We start from the raw sequence: 18967 nt of genomic DNA, 5'->3' as shown, positions 1-18967 counted from the left end.
GGGGCTGACCACTGAGCAGTTGGATGATTACTCCATCGGCTGGGAGGAGGCCGGCTTCCGAGGCACCGGCGACTATCAGGAGTACGTGCGGACGTACCTGATGCGACCTTTGAGCGGCCGTCGAGCAGGGGGGGCCAGGCCTGTAGCATCGGCGGCTGGGGCCGGAGCAGGAGTAGGGGCCGGATCTTCGAGGAAGGCCCGGGTCCGTGGCAGGGGCGGAGTGCGGGGTGGACGAGGAGCTGGGTGGCCTGCCCTGCCCGCTGTGCTGACTTTCCAGGGGCAGGGTGGGGCGACCTATCAGATCCCCTTCGCCCCTCCACCGGCTGGGCATGAGTTCACTGACATCCCCGACCTTCCGCCGGTATGTATCACTGCACTTCGTACAGTTATTTCATTTCAGTTTACTTGATATTCCACAGAATACTAATGCATCTGATACCTTTGCAGGCTTCTTCTGAGTACACCCGTCAGTCGTTGGCGATGAATGCCTCGATGATGGGGATGCTTCAGCGGACATTTGACCTCCTGGCCGTCTACAGCATACCGGTATGTCCTTCTGACACTGGCCTCAAACCATTCATTCACTGCTTTACATAATCTGACGCACGGCACAACACCCGATACACTGATCTCGCAGCATCTGACACACTGCATACACTGCATTCTGCACTGTACTCTATACTGATAAACTGCTCACGGCATTCATACCCTGTACTCACACATTGCATTCTGCACTGATGAACTACTCACGGCATTCATACACTGTACTCACACACTGCATTCTGCATTGCTAAACTGCTCACGGCATACTGATGCATTTCACTTTTGTGCACTTTTTCAGCCTCCTTTCCAGATTCCCATGGCAGGAGGTGCTCCAGCTAGACCTGCTGTCCCTGCTCGGGGGAGAGATGAGGAGGGCAGGATATTTCCCCGTACCAGGGGAGGGCGTACTCACGTCGGGAGTAGTTCGCGAGCTCCAGTCCCGGACGATGACGACGACGAGGAGTCAGAGGCGGAGGCAGGGTCATCGGAGGAGGAGACCGGAGACGGTTCTAGCTCGAGCTCTGACGACGACGCTGACGATGCTCCTGGACCCTCGTCCAGGAAGAGGACCAGGACCGACTGACAGCCCTTGGGGTGCTTGACATAGCTGCAGATTTTTGCTATCTTTTCTTTCTTTCCTTGTACTTTTCTTTTTGGTTGGTAGATAGATTACCTTGTACTGCCGCAGGCAGGTTTTGTTTCCAAAGCTTGTACATTTGAAAAGATAGTGAAATGAAACAGACTTTTTATCTGAAAAAGTGTTTACATTTACACATCTCATGCATTGCATCGCATCTCATCATGTTACACCTCAATGTAAATGGAACTGATTGGTTGTCTGAAAATTGAACACTTGCACTGTAATAATCAGATAACTTAAACAGCCAACAGCAAAATAACCCAAGCAACCCACTGCCTGATTCTTGACACACGGCCCTTACTCTGTTGGGGATTGATCTGCATACAGCCCAAAACACAGCATTCGGTTCATTCTACACACAGCAAACTCTGAACAAACGACCCAATCTGACAAGACGGAGCTCAAAGACGGAACTGGTTGGAGTCGAAACACGCTCGAATGTAGAGAATGGCATAGCATCCTGAGCATAAATGATTTTAGAAATCAAATGAGGGTTTTTCAAACCGGGATGTCGAGCCTACCACTGAACACAGCGGGGAGGACTTAAACAAAGAGGTACACGACCTAAACACAACGAGACACGCTCGGGAGAGACTCAAAACAAAAGACGAGACCGTCAGATGAAAGAGACACGACACACAGACGCGTAAACGAAGATGGGAGACCTCGGACCACGAGGAGCCAGTTCAATCTGGGTATTGTTTCCCACTTTTTCTGATTTGTGATTCTCACATCACTCGGCTCTCAAGCTCGGATTTTCTCTCAAAACCCTTTTCCTCACTTTTCTCTCAACTTACACCTCTCTATTCTTCAATCTCTCATTTTTCATCCCTCCCCGGGGTGATTTGATGGATGAACAGGAAGTTGCGGGTTCACGCCCGATGCCGTTAGCTCACCACTATTTCTTCTGGCGGGCAGAGCGCTCTTCTGGCAAGTACGTCGGTGACGGGGAAAAGACAGAACGCCTGGCTCAACTGTGCCCCTAGTTCATCATTTTAACCATTTTTCGTTTTTGCTTTCTACTAAAACAGTTTTGATCAAAATGAGAGTCGGATTAACGTACTCGTTCGATTTTTGATTTGAAAGGCATGCAAGTCAAGCTGCAAGCACTGAAAGTTTTCCTTTTTGGATCCAAGACAATGGTCCAGTTTTGGAAAATGAAATAGTTTTCGAGAAAATAGTCAACCTCAGTAAAAAAAAAAAAATTTCAAAAACTATTTTTCAAACAACTGATGCTCAACAAGCATGGAACTTACCCTTTGAGATGCGCAACCTCGGATCGGAGGCAATGGAAAATTGCCCCTGGTTTGAAGGGAGTGGGAGGCAACGGAAGGTTGCCCCTAGTTTGAATGGCGTCTCACGACGGCTTGTGGCAACGGAAAGTTGCCCCTTGTTTGGGATGGTGCCGCAGCAATCCGCAGACAGTCTTCATTGGCGGTGGTCGAGCTCTTGGACACTGCGATGACGAAGACGGTCACAACAAATATATGGACACAGTCGCCTTTGGAGGGCGTTGGCCACTGGACTTTGAAGTCGAAACCATTGCATGGACTGGGACGCTTATGAAAGCGTTGGGGGCTGGACTTCATGATGAAGTTGCCTACGTATCCCAAACATGGGAATCAAGCCTTACGTAGTTCCGGTTAAGGTCCACTCGGGTATTTTAACCTTCACTTTGTTTGGCTCTCACTTTTGCCAAGGCGCCCAATGCGGGTTTTCGACCTTGCGAGCTTCTTTTCATTTTGTTTTGTTCGTTTCTTTTTCTTTTCTTTTTTTCTTTTCTTGCTTTTTTCTTTTTCAATCTTTCTTTTTGTATTTTTCTCTTGCTCTAACTTTTGCCTGGGTCGCCCTTCCGGGTTTTCGGCCCAGCGAGCCTCTCAAAGGGTAAAAGAGTAGCAAGTCCATGCCAAATGGTCTTTTTTTTTTTTTTTGAAATTGAATTGAAGCCTCTCTGTGTCCAGGAGAACGGCTGTTGAACTGATTTGCGGAGAATCCATCAGGGTTACTCTACGAGCTTCTTCCGGCGAGATCTACTCCTTCTGATTCGGCCTTGGTGCCTTCTGCTCGAGGGCTGTTTCGAAACCGGCCACGCGGGCCTTTCATGGCGTTTGTCCGTTGAACTTTCTGAACATTCTGAACGGTTTCAAATTCGGAAAACAAATAGGTTGAATCTTGAGGCTAAGAGCGATCCTAGGCTGCGCAATCTCAAGAGCGATTCCACACAGGTCTTCGCAGGGCTGCGTAAAACATTTGCTTTTGAAAGTTTTTAAGAAAGCGACAAATCGCTCGCGCCGAAGATAGTGTGGAACCAATCTGGATCAGGCCAGGGTCCTTCTCAGTACTCACGCCGACAAGCATGATTTCATTCATAAAAAGGTTCAGCACGCCTCCCTTTCTCTCAAAATGATCAAAATTTTGCAAAACCCGAGGAATTCCTTCCCCTTCGTTTTCATCACCGCAGTGTTCAAAAGTTTTTTTTTTGAAAAACTTAGGTTAATGCTATGAGTTTGGAGCGCAGGAAAGCAGGCGAGATGTACTGTCAGCCCATTCAAATTCTCTGGTCCTTATGCTGAAAGCAAGCATGAAGGTTGAGATAGCAACAGCTGTTTCAATCGGCTTTGTTGGTGCGACTGGCCCCTCGGTAGAGACAGACTCAAAACAAAAACAGATAATTACAAAACAAAACGGTGTTCGAGGCAATAACCCCAGAATCACCTGGTATTATATACAACGGGGACTGACTCGATACAACAAGACAGCCACTTAAGCAGAAAAAGACTGACTCAAGACAGAGAGACAGACTCAAAACAAAAGACTGACTCGATATCCAAGCCAGGATTTACAAAACTCGGTTTCACCGATGCTCAAAAATGCGTGCCAAACGCTTCATCGAAAAATATACCAAAAGTTGCCCGCAGGCGGTTCACTTTACATACTCGCAGTATCTGAGCCCTCGAAATCCAGCAACTGGGTGGTAACGGGCTTGCCTGAGGTGGGTGGTAGGATAACCTTGTTATCGATCAAATCCTGCACTTCATGACGAAGGCGGGAACATCCATCGGTACTGTGACCGGACTGCTGATGGTACGCGCAGTACAAGGTAGCATCATGGGTGGTGGGGAGATTCTTCGGGAGTGGCCGGGGCTCCAAAGGCTTAAGATGCCCATCCTTTGCCAGTATTAGCAATGCCCTAGACAAAGGCATGTGGAGGTCGTGAAAGACCCTGCGCCCTCGGGGCAGGTACTTTGCAGTTTGAGGATTCTTGCCAGATGCGCTGGCGAAAGGATCGGCTGGCGCTGCCTTGGCTTTTTGAACCTTTCCCGGTGCAGGGTTGGGAACAACAGGAACTGTCTGGGCATGACGGGGCCCATCCCGGTTTTCTGTCTGGCTTGAACTGCCCTTGGTTGGAGCGGGGAAAGCATCATCTACAGCTTTGGTCACTATTGCAGATGTTTGTTGTTTGTTCATCCCTCTGGCCTTCAAAGCCTCGACTGCCCACAGCAGTTGCTCAATGGGGTCGGCGTCTATCTTTGCCTTGTCCTTTCCCCTGGCCTCAGCCTGATCGAGGGTCTGGGTTGGTGCTGACATGTCGTGGCTATAGCCGGAAGCCACCTCTGGTTGGCTGAGCTCTATCACAATCCGCCCCAGTAGCGGGGGCTCCTGTGGTACAAAATTCCCGGCATACGGTGCCGCTGGCGGTGAAGCCGACATTCCATAGGCGAGGTCTGCCACAGACCTTTGGAGATCGCCTATCATCCCCATCAATTCGAAGGTGGTGGGCTCACGAGCCTGGTATAACTGGGGAGCCCAAACAGGGTGCACAACGGGCGACCTGGGCGGGTATGACATACTGATATTGGCCTCACTCTGCGGAGCGGTCCCCTGCTCCGATACAGCTGCCATAACCATAATTTCTTCTGAACTTTGTGCCGCCATAAATCTTGCCTCAGCAAAGGGGGACACTGGCTATTCTGTTTCAACTCTGCGACTCTCTGAACTGAAAGGAAAAACAGACAGCATTTCAGCCCAAACTGATCAAACACGGGTGTAGCTAAACAACTGTACCCTACTGCTGATCACTGTTCCCAAATTTCTGTTCCCGAAAACTGAACCGATACCCGCGGATAACTGATTCCTACAACTGATACTGATACTGGTGTCCCCAGGTTTGATACTCAAACTTGCAAACTGACATGTGCGTTCCTGTAGAGCAACACTCTAAAAGCACATAGCAAGTAAAGAGAACAAAACACCCCTATATTGGGGTAGGGTTTCCCTGTCCTATTTTTCAGGAGCTAGGGTTTCACTACGCACACAGCAGTTTCAAACAACCTATAATCGGGTAAGCAACCTGTCCTAGCTTGGAATGGTCACTATGGATTCCGAATATGCACTAGGTCGAATGGTCAAAAAGGGTGCCCCGGAAAAAAAACCGGGGTTTGTGTTCCCATGCTGTCAGAGCCCATAGCCGGTCAGCCTTATGGACATGCCTTGACAAGACAAGCCTCCGGCAAACCGTTCAGGAATGGCAGATGGCAAACACTGTGTTCCTAGGCGCACCAATGCACATGCAATGCAAAGAAACACATAAATGAAATCAAAACAGGATATCATGAGTTCGAGTCAAGCTCTCTAAATTCCCCAGCAGAGTCGCCAGAAACTGTAGACAGCGCCCGCGTGGGACCTCGTGCTACAGTTCGGACTCGATTTGTGTCACGGTTCTTAATCTGAACCAAAGAGTCCAAATCTGGCAAATCGTTTTGAGAAAAACAGATTTTTGAAAAAGTAGTGCCAAACATGGACTGCTTTGCCAGATACAGAGTCGCCACCTAAATATTTTAAAATGGGGGAATTTAGGAAACCCTGACTCGGTGCCGAAGGCCACATGTCCGTCATCACCGGAGTTGTCTCGGCTCGGGAGCTTGGGTACGATCGGGGAAGGTCAGCTATGAGCACCCCCTTTCGCCCGGTCCGAAGACCGGCCTCTACTAACCATGATATCCGCGTTTGAAAACTTTACGGGTTCTTATTCCATTTATTAGCCTAGAATTACTATGTTGTGCGCGCAGCAAACAAGTATAGACTAGATTGCCTAATTTGGAAATAAACATTGCATATCCGTTCGGTTTGAAAATGCTTTGGAATTTGCTACTCGCAAGTAGGCTAAAATACGGATTTCAATGAGTTTTTCCAACTCAATCAATCCGGCCTTCACCCACAGGCATTCAAAACAGTTTAACACATAAGCATCTAGCCACATGTTAATCATGCTATCATGACAACATTCACACGCATGCGAGATGCTAAAGCATAAATACTTACATCGTACTCCGTGCCAAAACAGTAAACTAGTTAGCAAAACATGCATGTCCTAGTTCATGTTAAATTGCCTAATGCAACACATACAGGATGCAATTAGATAGGCTCGGCCATCCTAAACATGGCATGTGAGAAATGCACAACTATCACATATTCAGTTTAGAATTTGATGTACAAATGCAGTTAGCATGATGTACCGAGCCTAATGCATGTAGTACAAATGCATGGATGCACACATGCATAGCATAAAGTATGCTAAATTAGACGTGCCCTAATACTAACCATCAAAGCAGGTAAGTAAAAGGGAAGAAAGAAGTGGGGATTGGAAGACATTCACACCACCCACACACGCTTATTACAGATTTGCCCTCGCTCGGAGGGACCAAATAAATATTACAAATTAATTAACTACGCAAGCTAATTAAATATTACAAATTAATTAATTAATTAATTAACTAATTAATTAAAGCAGGAAAACGCCTCGGGAAGCGTGCCACCATGCGCAAGCTGCCTCTGTTTTCCTCCCTTTCCTCCTCTGGAGGTTGTCAAAACCTCAGGACTACATCCTTGGACAGAGGGGATCACCACCGGCTAGATGAAACTTCCACCGGCAGTGTAGTATGGCCATCGGCACAAAATAGGGTCTGTCGGCAGAGAAAATTGTGCCGGTCGGCACATTACACTGCCGGTCGGCAGAGTATTCCTGCAGAACCTGCAACTCACAGCAACAGAGGGCAAAACAAGGCATGACAGCACAATTCAAGGCATGTATGCACCAAACATGTCTCTTATCATTGTAATGACTCAAAGGGACATGTGCCTCGGTTCTCGGACCACCAATCACGCATTTCCATGCATGATGGCCCAAGGAACCAAGTATGCAACTTTGGTTTCAAATGCATGCAAACCAATCAAACAAATTAGGCCCAATTCCTATCACCAATTCAAGGAACAAGGCATGCATGCAAAATGCAATGCAACCTAGGCATACAAGCTAGGAATGCAACATGACATGGCAATGCACTTATGCAATCATGCAAGCATACATAGGGCAATGCAAATGGATGGCAAGATGGACTTATACATGAATTAGGCAGCTCTAATAAGGCCTAAAACAGTGGCCATAATGACCAAAACAAGAAGCCAAAAACACATGCACACATACACATGATGGAAGGCCTACACTTGGGCACAATTTAAACAACCCTCAAGCACACTTAAAAGGGACAAACGAGAGCAACTAGCATGCAACCTAAGCATTGAAATCATGTCATAAAATGATGTCAAATCATATTAAGCAAGACAAGCAAATGCATGTAAGCATGGTCTAAGCACTTGAAGCAAGTCATGAAGCTTTGAAGCATGTTTATCATAACAAACATGGCATGCATTGAACAACCTAAAACAGGTTTTTAGCTCATAACATGAGGCCCAAAAGACCACTTAGATGGCGTCTAGATGGCTCAAAGACAAAGGCATGCAAAGGCACCAAAACATGGAGCATTGCAACATATGCTTTCAAAGCATTAAAGAGGCATGCAAGGCAATCAAACAAGCATGGAAATGGGACTGAAATGACATATAGAATGATCCCAAATCACCAAAACAATGCAAAGATGGCATGCTACACATGCACATACTCAAGGCCAACAAGCCCAAATGCAAAGGAGCTATATAATGCATGCTAAAATCGACCCAAACGACTATGGACAGATCTAAAACATGGCAAAATAAGCATATAATCTTCACAAATACAAGCCTAAAACATGCTCCAACAAAGGCTAACAACCTAGACATGTTAAGGCACAAATATGGCATTACAAGGCAACTATGCTAAGCATGCATGAGGTTCCAAAACCAACTTGAAATCATGTTATATCATGGATATATAAGCATGAAAAACATACCAAACATGCTCAACACACACTCAAGCATAGGCTTCTTTAAGAGGCCAAAATGTGCCCTTTTCAAGGACAACAAGGAGAGGGGGTGGCCCTCTCCTTCTTGGGACTTCAAAGCATCATCTTCACCACTGAAATCCCTCAAGATTTCAGTGGTGAAGAGACCTCAACACCAAAATCCCGGAGCTAGCACAAAATGGCTCAAAATGAGGCCTTTTGAGGCCTAAGGGTGGTCAACACCCCTCAAACAACAAAACACTCTTAATAAACAATAAAGAGGGCCTAAAAACAGAACCTTTTTATGTTATACAACAAGCACAAAAACAGCTCTAAGATAGGTATAAAATCAAAGCAAAAATAAGGGAAAAAAGGGACTAGTTTCTTACCCTTGTAGTCCTCTTCAACAATGGTGCTCCAATGGCCTTCTTGAGCTTGAATCTAACACCAAAATCTCAAAACACACTCTTTGGAACCTCAGCTCCAAGAGGAAGGTGAAACACTAGGTGTTTGTGTGCAATAGTAAGGCACAAAACACCTAGTGTGCAAAATGGAAGAGAAAGAGAGATAGGTGAGTGTATCTAACCCTAACCCTAGAAAACCAGAGCTCTCCTCTGTCTTTTCTCTCTCAAAAATGTCTAAGCCTCTCTCTTTTTTGCCTTAGAGAGAGTCCTCTCTATAAGCCTCTTGTAAAGCTTACCAAACAAGCTTTGCAAGAGGGAGATCCCTCCATACACGTGTATGGAGGGGAGCAAAAGTTATACAGATGTCCAAAAATATCTGCAAAAGCAGATGAACAGCAATCGGCCGGCAAAAAATGCCATCTTGGCCAAACAAAGTGCCGACCGGCACAAAAAAGTGCTGACCGGCAACAAATAGTGCCGACCGGCAAACTAAATTGCCGGTGGCAGCAAAAACTAGCCGGTGGCATCTAGCCACTGCCGGTGAAGGGTGGGGATGGTCTACAAGCCCCACTCTGCCTCTCAAAGGCAAGATGCAAGTGTTTGGTGCAAAACCAGACACTAAACGGTCGAGTTCGGGGATCCTGAGGCGGGGCGCGCGAGCCGAGACCTCCGGGAACTCCAAACGAACACAAACATGGATAATCACCGAGTGTTCAAACGGTGACGTCCAAGTCTTGAGGACGGTCAAAAATGGGGTGTCTACATCTGGCGACCGCTATACTGATACACTACGCCTGGCTAACCTTCGCTTGGTAACCGGGGGTAAAGAAAGAAGCACTGCTTGTCCGTCTATCAGATCTCTGGATCGAATAAGTCTACGACTTCTAACCCAAAGGGCTCAGGGAATATCTACCTGGTCGGATGCAATTGTGCTAAACTACCTTGCAAAAAGATAAATAAAGCATAATAAGGAAACAATAAGCAGAAAAACGAACAGCATAACAACTTAAATAAATACAATACACAATTGACACACGCAAGCTGAAAGAACTGTCCTCAACCACTGATCACTGTTCCGAAATCACTGTCCCAAAATTGAATCTGATATCCGCAAGTAAAACTGATCCCCAAAATACTGATGCCCGCAGGCCTGATACCCAGACTTTCAAACTGATATGCACATTCCTGTAGAGGCACACTCCTTAAAGCACATAGCAAATAAGTGAGAGCCAAAAAACACCCCTATGTTGGGATAGGGTTTCCCTGTCCTATTTTGTCAGGAGCTAGGGTTTCACTACGCACGCAGCGGTTTCAAACAACCTATAATCGGGTAAGCAACCTGTCCTAGCTTGGAATAGTCACTATGGATTCCGGTATGCACTAGGTCGAATGGTCAAAAAGGGTGGCCCGGTAAAAACCGGGGTTTGTGTTCCCGTCGTGGCAGAGCCCACAACCGGTCAGCCTTATGGTATGCTTCTAAAAGCAAGCCTTCGGCAAATCGTTCAGGAATAACATACGGTAAACACTATGTCCAAGGCGCACCAACGCAAATGCCATGCAAAGAGACACATAAGTGTAGCCAAAACAAGATATCATGAGTTCGAGTCAAGTTCTCTAAGTCCCCAACGGAGTCACCAGAAACTGCAGACGCACACCAAGGGCCTCATGCTACAGTTCAGACTCAAATTGTCATGGTTCTTAATCTGATCTCACAATGTGCAATGTGAGATTGATAAATCACCAAAGAGTCCAAATCCGGCAAATCATTTTGAAAAACTGATTTTTAAGAAAGAAGTGTCAAACATGGACTGCTTTGCCAAATACAAAGTCGCCACCTAAATATTTCATTTTGGGGGAATTTAGGAAACCCTGACTCGTTGCCTCAGGCCACGTGTCCATCATCACCAAAGTTGCCTCAGCTCGGGAACTTGGGTACAATTAGGGAAGGTCATCTATGAGCACCCCCGCTCGCACGATCAAAGATCGGCCACTACTAAACATGATATTTTCTTTTTGAAAACGCATGTGTTCTTATCCTGATTAATTAGCTAATCTTACTATGTGATGCGCACAGCAAACAAGTATAGACTAGATCACCTAATTTGGAACAAAGCATTGCATATCCGTTTGTTTGGAAGTGGTTTGAAGTTTGCTACTCGTAAATAGGCTAAAACACGAATTTCAATGAATCGTTCCAATTCAAGTAATCCAACCTTCACCCACAGGCATTCAGGCAGTTTATATTAACTAAGCAGTTAGCCTCATGGCAAGCATGCTTTCATGGCAACATTAACACGCATGCAGTATGCTAAAGCGTAAAAGCTTAGCTAGTTCTCCAAGCCAAAACAAAAACTAGTTAGTAATCAATGCATGATCCTAGTTCATGTTAAGATGGCTGATGCAACACATGCAAAATGCAACTAGAAATAGGCTCGGCTATTCTAATATGGCATATGAGGTGCTACATTTGATAAATGTATTCAACTTGGAATTGAAATACAATGCAGTTAGTATGATGCGCCAAGCCCGGTGCATGCAATATAGATGAACGATGCAAACATGCAAACATAAGTATGCTAATTGAAAATGACCCTAAACTAACCATCAAAAGCAGGTAAGTAAAAGGGAGAAAGACATGGGGTTGGAAGACATGCACACACGCACGCACACTTATTACAAAATCCGCCCTCTCGACGGCGGGTCCGAATGAATAATACAAACCAAATAATTAACTAACTAACAAGCTAATTAATTATTACATTACCAAATGAATAACTAGCTACAACTAATTATTACAAAACTTAATTAATTAACAAATTAACTAATTAAATTACAAAACCAAATGCTAACTAACAAATAAGCAATTAAACAATGTTGCCTCGGCAAGTTGAAGAAGGTGAACATGCATGCTCGGTTCCCGTCCCGGTAAGCTCTCTGGATGCTCTTTAAAGGCTCTGTCTGCAGGGTGTCTTCAAGGAATTCCTGCTGAACCTTGCCAAAAGCAGTCTGGGGAATACATCAGTGGCCTGCCGGCCATGGAGAGATGCTGCCGACCACCTGCCGGCTAAGGGTGGGCACTGCCGGCTATGAATGAGAGACTGCCAGCCATCTGTAAGGCACTACCGGCCACTGATGTGTTGGGACACCAAGCTACAACAAAGCACAAAATAGAGAAAATGGAGAGTCTCCCAAGGGTATGTACACACTATGTCACTCCATATCACCTCAAAACATCAAGGGAGAGACATAGTCGGATCCACGACCATCAATCACGCATCCCGATGCATGATGGCCAAAGATCCAACTTGTGCAAATCAATATGAAATGAATGCACAAATAAATACGTAAAGCCTAAAACTCTATCATGTGTGATCAAGAGCGTCGGCGACCGAGAATGGAGACACGTTTCATCACTTGAAGTATGAAATGTCCGTCGTTTCTCATGCTCAGATTAACACTTAATCCAAACAACAATGCAACACACTAACATGCAATGCAACCATATGGCATACTCAATGCTCAATGCTAAGAACTAGATGGCATGCTCAATGCAAGGCGATCATAAGGTTCTAAGTACAATGTAATGCATGCATGTACAATGCAATGCAACAAGGGTAACAACATGGCATGCAACAAGTATGCAACTACGTACCAATGCATGCAACAACATGCAAAATGGATAAGCATGTAACAACATACAAGGTAACAAGCATGCAACAACATGCAAAAGATGGACTTAAACCAAAGTGGGCAGACCTCAGCCATGCCCAAATCAGTGGCCAAAATGATGAGTTGATGACACAAAATGCAAGACGAGCATGCATGCCAATTGGCCCAAGAATTAAGGCATAAAGAGGACAACTCTCAAGCACACTTAAAGAGTGACAAGCATGGAAGTATGGCAATACTACATGCTCTGAAATGATGTTAGGAATGATGCCAAATCACACACAAAACACAAGCATGGCATGCATGAAGCTCATAAGCTAAAAACTAGCAAAGGGGCTTAAGTCATGGCCATACAAAGCAAGCCCTGAAGGGCCAAGGGGACCTAAAATAGTCCCAAGGCAGGTCCAAATAAGACTAAAAACGAGCTTGAAGCTAGCCAACACAAGCTCGAACACAAGTCCGAAAGGCATGAAGCATTCAAGGCTACAAAAGGGGTAATACACTACACCTATTAAAACCAAACATGGCATGACATGGACAATATGAAACAGAGTTACATCATGGTATAACAAGACCAAAAATGCACTGATATGATGAGCCAAAGGCTTAGGCTTAGTGGCATGCACAAAAGTTCATTCTTGAGGCATAAAGCACAAACTCTTCAAGGCATTCAAAGCATGTCAAATGCAAGTGTATGACCACATTTCATGGACTGAAATAACATTTGAAATGATGGCAAAGCATGCAAACATCACATGTATGGCATGGTAGGGGCCTCAAAACCCAAGGCTAGTCAAAGCATTTACACTATAGCTATACAAAACATAAGTAATATGGCCATGGCAGCCCAAAACAGTCCTAGGACAGCCCAAAATAAGAATAAAATCATGCTGGAGCAAAGCCAAAATATGCTAGGATGATGAGCCAAAACATCATGCACATAAAGCTAGTAAGCAAGATTTGTTCTACAAGTATATGGGGCATGCAAAGGATGACCAAACCAATTATGGATAGAGTTATGTCATGGCAAAACATCACTAAAAACATGCTGGAATGGACTCAACATAAGCTAGGATGACATGCTAAAGCAAGAAGCATATAAAGCTAGTTTATGAGATTTACACTACAAGCGTATCATACATGCATGGAGTGACAAAACCAATCTAAAACAGATCTAAGGCATGGTAAAATATCACCAAAAACTTACTGAAATAGGGCCAACACATGCAAGAAAGACATGCTACTTTGATGAGCCACAAATGGGATTACACTACACATGTAAGAAGCATGCAAAATATGACCAAACCAACCATGGACAGACTTAAGGCAAGTCCTAAAAGTCACAAAAAAATGCCTGAACCAAGCTTCAAAAATACAGAGAGGCATGGTCCTTTGGAAGGCCAAAAACTCCAGCAAACAAAAACAAGAAGAGAAGGGGCCACCCCCTCTGATTTGAGACCTCAAAACCATATGTCTACCACTAAAAATCCACTGGATTTCAGTGGTTAAAAGGCCAAACCAAGGCTAGCTCAAAGGCCTTAAGGCATGGCTCAAAACAAGGCCAAACAAGGCAAACAAGAGGGTTGAAGACCCTCAACAGCACAAAGACCTTAAACTACTACCAAAAGAACTTAAATACAAGACTTTTTTCAGTTGAAAGAAAGGCCTAAAACAATATGCAAGAATGGCCAAAATGAGATACAAAAAATTGCTAAAATGGGAAAAAAGCTCACCCTTGAAGTCCAACTTCGAAACCAGCAACCTTAGGGGCCAAAAACCAACTTTCAGAGCTCAAGTAGCACTCCTATGAACTTCATCCCAAAGGTGGTGGTGTGTCTCTATGTGTTGTAGTGCAAAACTGCAAGAAAAAGGCACAAAACTAACAACAATATAGAGAGAGAGTAAGAAATATAGAGAGAGAAAGTTATATCTCTTCTAAAATGGCTGAACCTCTGCTAAGAAGGGAGGGCCTCTCCTTATATAGAGGGAAAATAATGCAAAGCTTCTTCAAGAAGGTTGGCAAGAGCTTCATCCCTCCATACACGTGTATGGAGGGGAGATGAAAGGATTCCAGCTGGCTCAAAAGATCTGGAGTGAAACCAGCTAAGACAGGGGTTCTGCAGGCCATCAGTGGTGGCCGACAGTGGCTCACTGATGGCCGGCAGGCTTTACCAGTGGCCGGCAGCAACAAAGGCATGGCCAGCAGTGCCAGACCATGGTCGGCAGTGCACCAAGAAAAGCATTCTAAAAAGACCAAGCCATGGTCCAAGAATGGGGCAGAAAGGATGCAGGGTTCGGAAAGCTCTAACCTGTGACGTTCCGCCGCGAAAGTCAAATACCCGACGAGCAATCGAGCTAGTGACTGGATGTACCTGCAAGCACAATCGAGTCTTGAGGACGGTCAAAAATGGGGTGTCTACCCACCCCTTATCATGTTTAGGACTCAAAGGAGTGTAGTTCTCGACCCTCGGGCCACCAATCATGCATTCCAATGCATGATGGCCAAAGGAGCCAAGTGTGCAATTCAATATCAAATGATATGCACAAAACACATAAGGGGCCCCAACCTCTATCATGCTTGATCAAGAGGCAAGGGATGCACACATAACGTAATGCAAACATGCAAGCATGATACGAACAACTCAAGCATGCAACAAGTTTGCAACTAGATCATGAAATGCAACTAATGTGCAATAGGCATACTACCTAAACATGTGAAGATACATGGCATGCAACAACATGCAAAATGAAGCAAGCATGCAACAACATGCAAGACAAGCATGCAACAACATGCAAAGATGGACTTAAACTAAAGTGGACAACTCTTAAACGTGCCCAAATCAGTGGCCAAAATGCTAAGAAATAATGGATAAAAGCATATACAAACATGCACATGTAATGGCCTATCACCTAGGCATAAGAGGGAAACTTTCAAGGGCACTTAAAAGTAGAGAAATATGGACATGTAACATATATTGTAAGCTCTGAAATCATGCATGGAAAGGTGCCGAACCAACCAAAGTACACAAGCAAAGCATGCAAGAAAGCCCAAAGCTTAAGACTAGCCAAGGGACTCAAACCATGGCTATGTGAAACATGATGCAAATGGCCAAAGTGAACCAAAACAGTCCTAAAGCATGCCAAAGTAAGCCTAAAACATGCAAGGAATGAGGCCAAAACATGCTAGAAAGATGAGCATAAAACATGAAGCATGCAAAGCTACAAAAGGGGTGTTACACTACGCCTATCAAGACCAAACATGGCATGACTTAACCAATGAAAAACAGAGTTATGGCATGATAAAACAAGACCAAAAACCCACTTAGATGGCATCCCAATGACGTAAGCATGGAGGCATGCACAATGGTCCATTCATGAGGCATAAAACATCAACTCTTTAAAGCATTAAATGAGTGATAAGTGCAAGTATATGAGCATACTATATGGATTGAAATAACATAACAAGTGATGCCAAATCACTGAAATAGCCCAAGTAAAGCATGCTAGTGACTTGGACACTCAAAGCTAACAAGCTAGATTGCATGGTAGCTATACAAAGCATGGCATATATGGTCAAAACAACTCAAATTAGAACTTAAGCATGTTACAACAAGGCTAAAATCTTCATGGAGTCGAGCCAAAATCAGGATAGAAACATGGCTTAAAGCACAAAGCATGTTAAGGCAATTTCATGGAAATGCACTACAAGTGCATGAGGCGTGCAAAGGATAACCAAACCAAACCTAAACAGAGGTATGACATGGTAAAACAAGCCCAAGAACATGCTGAAATAGACACAACATAGGCTAGAATGACATGCTCAAACATGAAGCATATAAAGCTAGTGTGTGTGATTTACACTACAAGTGTATGGTACATGCAAAATGCCACTAAACCAACCTTAGACAGAGGTAAAGCATGGCAAAGTAACACCAAATACTTGCTGAAATGAAGCTAAGACAAGCTTAACAAACATGCTGCCAACATAAGTCATTTATGCAAGCATACAAGACAACAAGGAGAAGGGATGACCCTCTCCTATTTAAGACTCCAAAACCACCTTTCCACCATTGAAAATCCTCTAGATTTCAGTAGTAGAAAGGTCATGCAAAGCTAAGAACAAGGGCCAAAAGGGATGGCCTAACAAGACCTTGGAGGGGGGAAACAACACCAAACCAAAAAGAGACCTTAACCAAAGATTTAAAGCATCAAAAATCAGAACTTATTGTAGTTTAGAGTTAAGCTAAAATAATAAGCAAGAAGGTTTAAAAGCTTAAGCAAGAAAGGGCTATTAGAAGCAAGAATACTCACCCTTGAAGAACACTTTCAAGAACAAGGCTCCAGCAACTTTTTCAAGCTTTAACCACTCCAAGAACTCTGAAATCAACCTCAAGGGACCTCAGCTCCAAGAGGATAATGTTCTAGTGTGTGTTTGTGTACAATAGTAAGACAATACTACACTTTTGAGTACAAAACAAGGCTAAACACAGGAATATAGATACAAAAGTATATGTATCACTCAACCCTAAATTTTCTGAACCCTTGAGGAGGGAGGAGATGGTTCTCTCTTATAGAGAACCAAAAGCAAAGCTTCTTGAGGAAGCTAAGCAAAAGGGAAAATCCTTCCATACACGTGTATGAAGGGGGTGAATTGTGCATGCCAACTGTGACAGCTGGCATAAAATATCTGCATAAAGCAGATGAACAGGGTTCAGCCAGAAAATATGGCCGATCGACCAACATAAGGTCCGACCGACCAAAAAAAGTGCCGATCAGCCAACACTTTTGGCCGATGGCAAGAAAACAAGGCCGATGGCTTCATGCCTTAGCCGATGGGTTGAGAGGATGGCCAACAAGCCACCCTCTTCCCTAAGGAGCAAAAACACAAGTCCTTGGTCCACAACCAAGCACAAAACATACAAGTTGAGAGATCTTGAGACAAGGCGCACGGCCGAGACCTCCAGACTCAAAGCAAACACGAACATAGATGATCATCGAGTGTTCAAACGATGAATTCCAAGTCTCGAGGGCGGTCAAAATGGGGTGTCTACACAAATCACAAATTTTCAAATTAAACACATACCTATACGTATAGATACAAACCACAAAGAAGATAAATGTATGCAACAAACCACAAATTTTTGAAATTATACGCCTTCATGAAATGTAAGAAACAAACCAGAGAGGATAGAAGAAAACCAAACAAATTAAGCACGTATAGATATACAAACACTTACCATGTACCAATGAAAAGTACGTAGCAAGGGGGTAATCCAAGAGAGAAGGTTGGATAATCGGCCACGCACAGCAGCGACAAGGATTTGCCCTACCAGATAGGGAACAAATTGATACAATTTGGATGTCGAGGGAAGTAGAACTTAGGGTTTGCGATAGATGAATGCCCCTTCCGCTCGAGCAAAAAAATTGTCGCTCCAGTCCACTTCTGGAGTTCACAGCAGTTCACAAACCTACAAATATATTGGATTCATGTGTTTTTTGCTCGAGCCATCGTCAAGTTTGCTCAAGCGTAAATTGACGACCCCCAGCAGTTTTGCAGGCCACATATAACTTCTGGGAGCATGCCTCGAGCAGTTTCATTGCAATGTTGGTTGTAATGTTTTGCAGGCTGTGTATGTGTAGACACCCCATTTTTGACTGTCCTCAAGACTTGGACGTCACCATTTGAACACTCTGTGATCATCCATGTTCGTGTTCATCTTGAGTTCTCGGAGGTCTCAGCCACGCGCCTTGCCTTAAGACCTCTCGACTTGCCTGTTTTGTGTTTGGTTTTGCACCAAACACTTGTGTTTTGGTTTTGAGGAGCAGGGAATCGCTTGGTGGCCATCCCCACATCTCACCGGCCATGGCTTGAGGCCACCGGCCATTGTTTTGTTCCCATTGGCCAAATGTTTGGTCGGTCGGCACTCCTTTTGGTCAGTCGACCATTTATTTGGTCAATTTGGCATTTTTGGCTGGCTGACCACTGTGCATTTGCTTTTGGCAGATATTTTGTGCCAGCTGTGCTAGCTGGCACCCACTTTGCACCCCCTCCATACACGTGTATGAAGGGATTTCACTCTTGCTTAGCTTGTTTTGTAAGCTTTGCAAGGGTGATCCTCTATAAAGGGAGGCCTTCTCCTCCTCCTCAAGGGTTAGAGGTTTGAGCTCCAGAGGTCTAGATTAGGGTTAGAAATAGTGTATCTATCTATCTCTATATCTCCCTCTCTTTTTGCCTTTGTGTGTGTTTAAGTGTGTTTTGTTCTTACTTTCGTGCATAAACACCTAGTATCACACCTTACCTTGGTTGCTGAAGGGACAAAGGGTTGTTGTTAAGGTTTTTGAGTGGATTTAAGCTTGGACAAGGGTAAAAATCTTACCCCTTTATTTCCCATTCTTGCACTAGCTTTTAACCTATCTTGAATCTATTTTTGAGCTTAGTGTATAACATATAAAAGTTTTGATTTTGTTAGTTTTAGAACTTTGTTTAAGGTTTC

At 44.5% G+C, this 18967-nt stretch overlaps 1 long non-coding RNA gene across 1 annotated transcript; it reads left to right on the top strand.

Annotated features, from left to right (window-relative positions):
- Positions 1-205: 205 nt before the first annotated feature.
- LOC145790263 (uncharacterized) lies at positions 206-948 on the top strand. Its single transcript, XR_014328948.1, has 3 exons — positions 206-361; positions 448-546; positions 842-948. It is a non-coding gene; the product is annotated as an uncharacterized LOC145790263 (long non-coding RNA).
- The last annotated feature ends 18019 nt before the right edge of the window (positions 949-18967 follow it).

This window comes from Camellia sinensis, chromosome 5, assembly GCF_055761805.1.
Source record: "Camellia sinensis isolate YWXY chromosome 5, ASM5576180v1, whole genome shotgun sequence".
Lineage (NCBI taxonomy): Eukaryota > Viridiplantae > Streptophyta > Magnoliopsida > Ericales > Theaceae > Camellia > Camellia sinensis.
The sequence above is the reverse complement of the archived record's forward strand: the minus strand, read 5'-3'. Positions and strand labels throughout refer to the sequence as shown.